Source organism: Lactuca saligna, chromosome 1 (assembly GCF_052625555.1).
Source record: "Lactuca saligna cultivar CGN05327 chromosome 1, ASM5262555v1, whole genome shotgun sequence".
In the NCBI taxonomy this organism is placed as follows: domain Eukaryota; kingdom Viridiplantae; phylum Streptophyta; class Magnoliopsida; order Asterales; family Asteraceae; genus Lactuca; species Lactuca saligna.
Genome location: NC_136417.1, coordinates 176,841,876 through 176,851,040, shown reverse-complemented (window position 1 = coordinate 176,851,040; position 9,165 = coordinate 176,841,876). Strand labels below are relative to the sequence as shown.

Genomic DNA, 9,165 nt, shown 5'->3' with positions numbered 1-9,165 from the left:
GCATATCGAATCCGAAAAGTGCCTATCAGGCAAAACTCTTATCATTCCTTTAAAAAGAGGTCGAAATAAACGAGAATCTCCTATTCACCGAAGAACCAGTGGATGTATTGGATAAGGAAGTAAAGCCTACAAAACAATGTTGCATTCCGATTGTGAAGGTTTGATGGAGTGCCAAGTGTGGATCTGAAATCACATGTGAACGTGAAGACCAGATGAAGCAAAAGTACCCTCACCTATTCTATCATTCATGAGCCTACCTTTCAAAAGAATTTCGGGACGAAATTCCCTCTAACAGGGGGATGATGTCACAACTAGCATTTTGCTAGGAAATTCTACTCTCATGCAATCATTCGCCTAAAGTAATAAATGGTACTCTAAGTGAATACTATACTCCATTCTCATTCAAATATATCTCATATGTTCAAATAAGGGTTGGAAACCCTAGAAATCCCGACACAAGTTCATTGTGGACTAGGAGTCTCTTATTAGGTCTAACGAACCAATAAACTTTCAACTTGACTACTTTGGGCTTAAAATGATCCACATTATTTCTAATGGGCCTTATTGGGCCATAACTAATCCAATTAACTCTAATAAGCCAAAAATGCATTCTTTTATGCCATTTTGGGCCGTGAATTTCCCTAAAGGCCAAATGGGCCGAAAAGTCATTAGTAGGCCTCATAAATTCGAACCAAGACTAGAAATGGGCCAAGATAATCTACCTCCCATCTCCTTAGCCCAATTCTCGGCCCATTATCTATTTAAACAAAAAAAAGAGGAAAAATTAGTTAACTAGCTTAATGCATGTCACCTCATTTTTGTTTGGAGGATAACCATGCCATTTACACACCATGTAACAATGCACTTATCTTATCTCTTCCTTCCATCTCCCTATAACTCACGGCCAAAAGGCGTTTCCCCACCACAAATTTCCATTCCAACTTCACTTTCATCTCATTTTCTCTCAAGACATCCATTCCTCCCTCAAGAAATTTCGAGTTCATCATCAACAAGAACCAATTACTAAGCTTCTGGGTAAATCCATAGTAAACTCTAGATGTTTTATTTCAAGTTTATACTAATATCATCCTTCTTACAACTCCATTTTCATGAATATGGGTCTTAGAAACAACCATCATTTCGAGATCCCTTCAAGACACAAGCTAGGACTCAGAAATCCCTCTCATTCTTCATCTACATCTCAAAAACCCCCAAGGTGAGTTCATACCCCCTTATTTTTTGTTTTTAGTTGTTTTTGGGGGAGAATACAAGTTAATTTGTGTAGATCTATGTGTATATGCATGACTATGTGTGTTTTCCATGAATTATTTGGTGATTATGTGTTGATTTCTTCATTATTCTAAAAATATACTAAGAACTTGAAGTTTATCACTTGGATCTTCATAAGAACCTTGAGAAAAGTATGTTTTATCACATATAATACATTTAACCTAGTAGATCTGAGATTTATACACTTTAAATAGCAAAAATGAGTGTTGTGTTGTAAGATCTATAAACTAAACTCATGAAACAGCCCTTGATAGGAAAGTTTTGGTCCAATCTCGGACTGTTTTGACCCTCTTAATGGAAGTATTTTTCAAAATTGTTATACATGGACAAAGTTCAGATATATACCTTTAAAATGACTACTCTCACGTTTTCATACGATTTTTCTACAATTTTTGGCGAATTTTACAAAACTGCCTATCATATTTGAAATAATTTCGGACCAACCTGTGAAGATGAGTAGTTTCAAACTAGTTTGAGGCCATCAAAAATTATGAGAAAAATTGTGAACAAAGTAGACAAAGTTTCCAAACTTCCAGAATTTACGGATCCAAATTTCGACTTACGTTGAATGTTCTACAAATTTTCTAAAAACTAGGTTGGAAAGTCCAAAAATCAGAAAAATGTGTATTTTCACAAAAACCAAGCCAAAAATGATATTTTTGACAAAAATGGGTTTAAAATGTTATTTTTACCACAAACTAGTCATCAACACAAGTTTTGAACAAAATGGAGACTGATATGTGCATAATTAGTTAATTATTTACCATATATTCTTAGTTATTTTTAATTAATTATGTGAATAATGTGGACAAAAGGTACTTAAAATGTTGTGAATTGTGTTTTCAGTCCAAAAGATATGCTTGAAAGCAAAAAGGAGAAAAGGAAAGTAATTGAAGATCAAAGAGTGAAAGAAGGGGATATACTCGGCGTGTAGATCGACCCTACTCGGCGAGTACACAAGGATATTCCAGAAGATAAATACGACTGCTGATTCAAGACGGATAAGTATGGATCTACTCGGCGAGTTGATTCTGCTATTCGCCAAGTACACCCTGTTTTGGGATATTTATATAAGACGAATCCTTATCTCAGAAAAAGAACCCTTTGGCGAATTTTGAAGGATTGGCTGCGACTAAGAGATTCAGAAGGCGCTGAAGAACCCTAGGCTTCACTATTTGGAAGAATTCAAGCAATTAGGTTAATTCTACCACTTAGACTTAGGAATTAAACATGTTTGTTTTAGTAAACTTTGTTTCTATGTTCGTTTCTACTACAATTATGAGCTAAATTCGTTTTTGTTTCTGTTTGGGGAATACCAAAGAACTCCTATGGTTTGATTATTGATTATTGCTTAATTGTCTATTGGTGATTTATTAAATTAAGTTTGTTAAAGAACCTTATGTATTAATCACTACTATTTTCTGTTAATTGGAAGGCAATTAGGTTGCATGAACATCACTTAATTGTTAACCTCATATGTTTATGTGAATGCTAAATCATATGCTTAGAAGTAATGAATATGAAACTAGGATTAATAAGAAAATAGGAAGATTAATGTGTGAGCTTGTTTGAGAAACCATCAACAAGAGGTTAATTGAATTAATAACTTAATTGACCATTACAAATCTTATTTAATCCAAATAATTAATCTAGGGAATTAATTAGTTTAAACACTTGATCAGCGCTTAAATTAGTTAATTGTCTAAGGGTTAGGAGTAATGAATATGAACCTAACTATTATAATTGGTAACCAATAGCAATTAATCTATCTTAAACTTAAATAACCATAGGAGTGAATTGGTTGAACCTAAATGGAAACATCTTTATCAAATTTAGTGAATAGTTGTTGCTTTAGTTAATTAGTTAAATTAGTTTGTCTAAGTTTCTAGTCTTGCAAAACTAGAGAAAACCCTTTACTTTTATTATTTGTTTTAGTTAAAATTAGCTATTAGTTTAATTTTCCGTTCCCTGAGTTCGATACCTTACTTATCAATCTATACCACTTAAAGACAGGTTCACTGCCTTTGTGTGCTCAAATTATTAATAAAAAGTAGGGATAAAACTAGTTTAATTTACACACATCAAGTTTTTGGCGCCGTTGTCGGGGAACGGTTCTAAATAATTAAGCTAATTCCTAATTTTTTCGATTCTTTGTGTGAGTTTACTTGCATAAAGTTCATTTATTGCAATTTAGTAATTAGTAATTAGGTTTTAGTATCTGTTTTAGTTAATTTAAAACTTAGATTTTTTTTTTTGAAATATCGCTGATACTCGCCGAGTGCAATCGCACCTACTCGGCGAGTAGCAGTTTACTCAGCAGTAGATTTTCTTTATTTTTACAATCTTTTTGTTCTTTTTACGCTTTTTATTTAATTGATTTCAGGACTTTCATGACCAGAGGAGCAAACACACCACTGGTACCTCCGTTTGAAGACCCCGAATCCGCATTGAAAAGAAACAAAGGGAAGGACGTGGAGAGTTCAAGCACACCAAAGAAATCACCATTGTCCAACTTGAAGACTGTTTTTGGGAAAAAGAAGAGCAGTAAATCAGGAGCTTCTAGCGCTTCTTTGATAATTGAGGAGCCAATTCAAGAAGATATTGGTTACGAGACCGAGGAAGGAGAGGAGACAACGTACGAGCAAGAAACCGAGTCGGAGGAAGAGTTAGCGTTCACTATGGCTAAAATTGATGAAATCCCCATGAGAGAATGGAAGAAGAGGATGCGCGACGACCATGGCCCGGGACTTGTGCAACCCGCAATTCCCGCGACTGCTACCTTCGAACTGAAAGGTCATATCCTAGCTTCACTCAAGGAAATACCTTTCTATGGGAAAGATCATGAAGATGCTTACAATCATTTGGATGAAGTAAATGATGTTGCTGATTATTTTAATATTCCAAATGTAACTCGTGAAACTCAACTACTTCGTATGCTTCCGGTAACCTTCAAGGGTGCTGCCAAAGACTGGCTCAAGTCACTTCCCCGCGGATCAGTCACTACTTGGGCCAGAATGAAGGAAGAATTTATTGATCACTTTTGCCCGCCATCCAAGATAGCCAAACTGAAGAAGGCCATTGCAAACTTTGAACAACAAGCTGGAGAGTCTTTATATGAAGCATGGGAGAGGTACAAAGGTCTGCTAAGAAACTGCCCACACCATGATCTAAACAGCCAGCAAGAAGTTTCCATCTTCTATGATGGAGTCAATGTCACAACCCGGCAATTGCTAGACTCACAAGGCCCACTTACAAAGAAGCCACCCCCGGTGATTAAAGAATTGATTGAAGAATTCTCTAAACACTCTAGAGAATACCACAACCCAAGGAATGATGTCACGAGGGGAGCCGCGTATGCTGCCACTGAAGATATATCCGCGGTCATGTCCATGTTAAAAACCATGGATAGAAGGATGGACAAAATGGATCAAACTATCCATGCTATTCGGGTGGGTTGTGAAAACTGCAATGGACCTCACCTCACTAGAGATTGTGATTTGGATGAGAATGGCAACAAGAAGGCACAAGCATGCTATTCGAGTGATGACAGATATGATGAGGACTGGCGTAGACAAAAGAAAGAGTGGCTGCCTTACGAAGAGTACAAGAAGGCCAAGGAGGAGAAGTATAGACAAAAAGGGAGAGGCTTTTATCAAAAGGAGGAGCCGGTGCAAGAGAGGAAGCCAAGTTTGGAAGATATGCTTAATAAATTTGTAGCCGCTTCCGAGAAAAGACATAGTGACCATGATGCTGCTATCCAAGAAACAAGAACAATGCTCCGGAACCAGCAAGCATCCATCCACAACATAGAAACGCAGCTTGGGCAACTTGCTCAACAACTAAACCAAAGGTCACCGGGTGAGCTCCCTAGCAAAACCGAGAACAACCCACGAGGCGCACAAGTAAACATTGTCACAACAAGAAGTGGGAACATCATCACTCCCCTGGCCCCCATTCGAACTGAAGCAACCAGGGACTCCCAGAAGAAAGGAACGGAAGAACGAGTACAAAACCAAGATTCACTGTAACAACCTGAAACTTTGCTTCCTCGCCGTAACCATTCCGTCAAATCCGTCTTAGACGAATTGTTCCGAATTTGTCCTGAATTAGGTTAATTAAGTCAAAGCCTTTATTTTGACTTGGTAAGTATCAAATCATGTTGGAAAAATGTGAAAACGTCCCGAACAAGTAATTTGAAAAATTATAGTTTCGACCATATCGCGTAACAACAACTTAATCGGGTGCGACCAAAAGCCCCGTTTAAGGTCAGTATCGGGTAGAATTCTTCCGTGTCCAAGTTTTTGGACCTATATAAACGTGTTTAAACACCCATTTGAAGCTTTTTCTTCCTCTCTCTACTCTCTCTCTAACCTCTCTCCTAAATCCAAAGTTAAGGGTCCAAATTATCAAATTAAGGCTCCAAATCTTTGAGGTACCTTCCATAACTTGTTGTACAACCTCTCTAGCTTTAGAATTCGAGTTTGAACATTTGATTAGGACCATAATTATGAGTTTACGGCCCTAGAACAATACTAGGCCATAAACTCAAGAAAATGGGGTTTTTAGAGCAACAAAACCCTTTTAAACCTCAAATGGACCTTAGACATGGCTAAATGACTTTATGGAATGGACTTAGAATGCCTTAAACTATAACTTGAAGCATTTTGTATGAGTTTACGGCCATTGAAGGTGCCTAGGCCGTAAACTCACATTTAAAGGGGTTTTAAGCCCTTAAACCCTCCCTAAACTCAATCAAGCCCTAGTTATGATTTTTAGAAATTGTGTAATGGACTTGGAACTCATTAAACTTCAATTTTGAGAGGTTTATATGAGTTTATGGCCAAGGCATATGCTTGGGCCGTAAAATCCTCAAATATGGGTATTAAATCACTTCTAAGGTGTTAGAATGCCATCCAACACCACCAAAAGCCTTGGAATAAATTAGGGAACCAACCAAAAATAGTTTAGAAGCCTTAAACATATCATAAACCCTCTAATTGAGAGTTTACGGCCAGAGCATATGCTCTTAGGCCGTAAACTCATAGTTGTATGCCATTTGAAGCGCTAAACTCACCCTAAGCCTTGTAAAAATTAGTTGAATCACATGTGATTAATCCTTGGCCTTCAAATTAATTTAGATGGATGTGGGTAAGATTTTAAGGCCGTAAACTCTTAGTTTACAGCCATAAACTCTTCTATTAATCCATACAATGATTTAGTCCCTTTCAAATGTCCAAAAGCCAAACCTAGCAACACCCATTATTTGATTTAAGGCCATTTTCCTCATAAAAACATCTACCATGAGTTTACGGCCGTAAACTCATGGGGATGTGGTGTTTAGGCCGTAAACACTCCCTAAGAGTTTACCTTTGAAGAATAAACTCTAAGTCCTAGCCATGCATGTCCTAAAATGCCACCCGGGTCACTTCAAACGACCATTTTGGAGTGTTTTCGCGTCTTAGATTGTTCAAGTGTATCTAATTAGTTATTTAAATCTAATTAGATATATATTGTGTATTATTTAATATTACATAGGAACCTCGCTTGTATTCAAGCCTCGATTCAACATTTAGCGTCCCATTCAACACTTTCCGCGTCTGGTGAGTTCATACCCCTACCCTTTTTCAACTGTTTTTCAGTATTTTCAGGGGGGGAATACAAGCAAAAGTACAAGGAAATCTTGTACTCAAACTCATTATTTTCAGTTTAATCATTTTCATTCTGTATGTTCTAATATTAATAATTGTGTTTATCAAATAGTCCGAATTACGAATTTAGCTTTCGAACTAATCATAGATTTCTCGGTAAAATGTTCTAATCTAAGCTATGTTTCATAATCTAAGAATAATTTATACTAATTTACATCTATAACTAATTACGAATACGAAATTATAACTAGGATTAAAACAAATACGAATACGACTGCGAATACGAATACGACTGTGAATACGAAAACGAATACGACTAGTATTAGGAGTAGGGTTAGGTATAGGAAATGCGACTACGAATACTACTACGAATACGAATACGACTGCGAATACGAATACGAATACGAATAGTATTAGGAGTAGGGTTAGGGATAGGAAATACGACTACGAATACGACTGCGAATACGAATACGACTGCGAATACGAATACGAATACGAATAATATTAGGAGTAGGATTAGGGATAGGAATGCGACTACGAATACGACTGCGAATACGAATACGAATACAAATAGTAATAGGAATAGGAATAAGGAAACGAATACGAACACGAATAAGTACAAGAATATGTTTAAGAATAAGAATACTGAACATAACCGAAATCAGTAAAGACACACACACACACAGTCAGGGAAACATGGGGTTTTCCTGGGAAGAACACTGAACATAACCGTAATCAGTAAAAACACACACACACAAACAGTCAGGGAAACATGGGGTTTTCCTGGGAAGAACACTGAACATAACCGTAATCAGTAAAGACACACACACACACAGTCAGGGAAACATGGGGTTTTCCTGGGTAACACTTATAGAACTAGAAGGAGTAGTAAACTGAATAACATTACATCTTTTACAATAGGTAATATACAATATGGAAAGTATGGGACTTTCCTGGGACCATAGTTAAACATAACTAGAACCGTGTAACCTAGCAATCGATCAAACTCTTCTTTTAAGAAAATATGAAATTTTCTTGGATAACAACTTTTCGATAAACAAAAGGAAATTTGTACATTTTCACAAAACAAACATCTTATGAACTCACCAGCTTTATGCTAATTTTCAAACTGCTTGTATTCTCAGGTCCGCTTTAGACAGGTACCCGATGATCTCTTTTGGCGAAGACGGAATGCATAGAAGATTCGTCTCTCTTTTGTTGAAACTATGTATCTATGTAAACTTGTATTACCTTACTTTTCAACTAATGTAATGAAATCTATGTAATACTTATGTTTGTGTTTTACTTCGCTTACTATGTACATTGGTTATGATTCTCATGAAGTCACCTCCACCCCGAGACGTTTCCGCCTTCGGTTTCGGGGTGTGACAGATTGGTATCAGAGCCCTTGTTTATAGTGAACTAAGTATACCAAACGTTACATGGTATAAGACTATAAACATTAAGGGGCCTAAGTGCTCTGAACTAAAAGTATACTTCAAAATATAAGTATTTTCAAAAAGTATACAAGTATCCTAGCCGTCGAGAATCGTATCTATAAGTAGAATAGAACATAAGTAATTGGGTGTTGTATGATGCAGTTAAACCTGGGCAGTTATGTAGTCGTGTCTAGGATCAATATAGCCTGATCAACTATATTCATTCGAGACGCGGCCAACATGTGTTTGGGAGTGACTGTGGAATACAGCATACCTAAAACTTACCCAAATACCACAAACAACGAGTCGTCGTTGCGGTGAATCGCGAAATACTATGGGAGTATTTCTGAATCCAACATTATAGTAGAAATTCCTCATTCAAACATTGCCTCTCGATCATTCCGTTAGCGATAAATGTCTGCTTTGATAACTCATTCCTGTTTATTTGCTTAATAGAATTACATGCCTGTCATAAAGAGAAATCCTTTGTTTCATATCTCTTTATTCAATTTAGAGGACTTATTATCCTCTTTTTCCTAATCCTTTAGATCGAAATGTCTTCGAAGGAAGAATCCAGCTCAAGAAACAACAGCCCTCCGTCGCAACCCTCATCTCGCTTCGACCCTGTGATGTTCCAGCTGGCTGTTTCTGCTGCAGTGACGGCTGTAATGACGATCTTGAACCCTAACAAGTCTATAGGTTCAGGATATAACCCCTATCCCCAAAACCATGAAAATGTTCATGAGCATAAAAATGAAAACGATAAGAGTAAAAAGCGGAAAGGTCAA

The 9,165-nt window shown here is 36.9% G+C and overlaps 1 non-coding gene across 1 annotated transcript; it reads right to left on the bottom strand.

Moving 5' to 3' along the window:
• Nucleotides 1-4,352: 4,352 nt before the first annotated feature.
• Nucleotides 4,353-4,459, bottom strand: LOC145027916 (small nucleolar RNA R71). The gene has a single exon (XR_013675677.1). It is a non-coding gene; the product is annotated as a small nucleolar RNA R71 (small nucleolar RNA).
• Nucleotides 4,460-9,165: the final 4,706 nt, after the last annotated feature.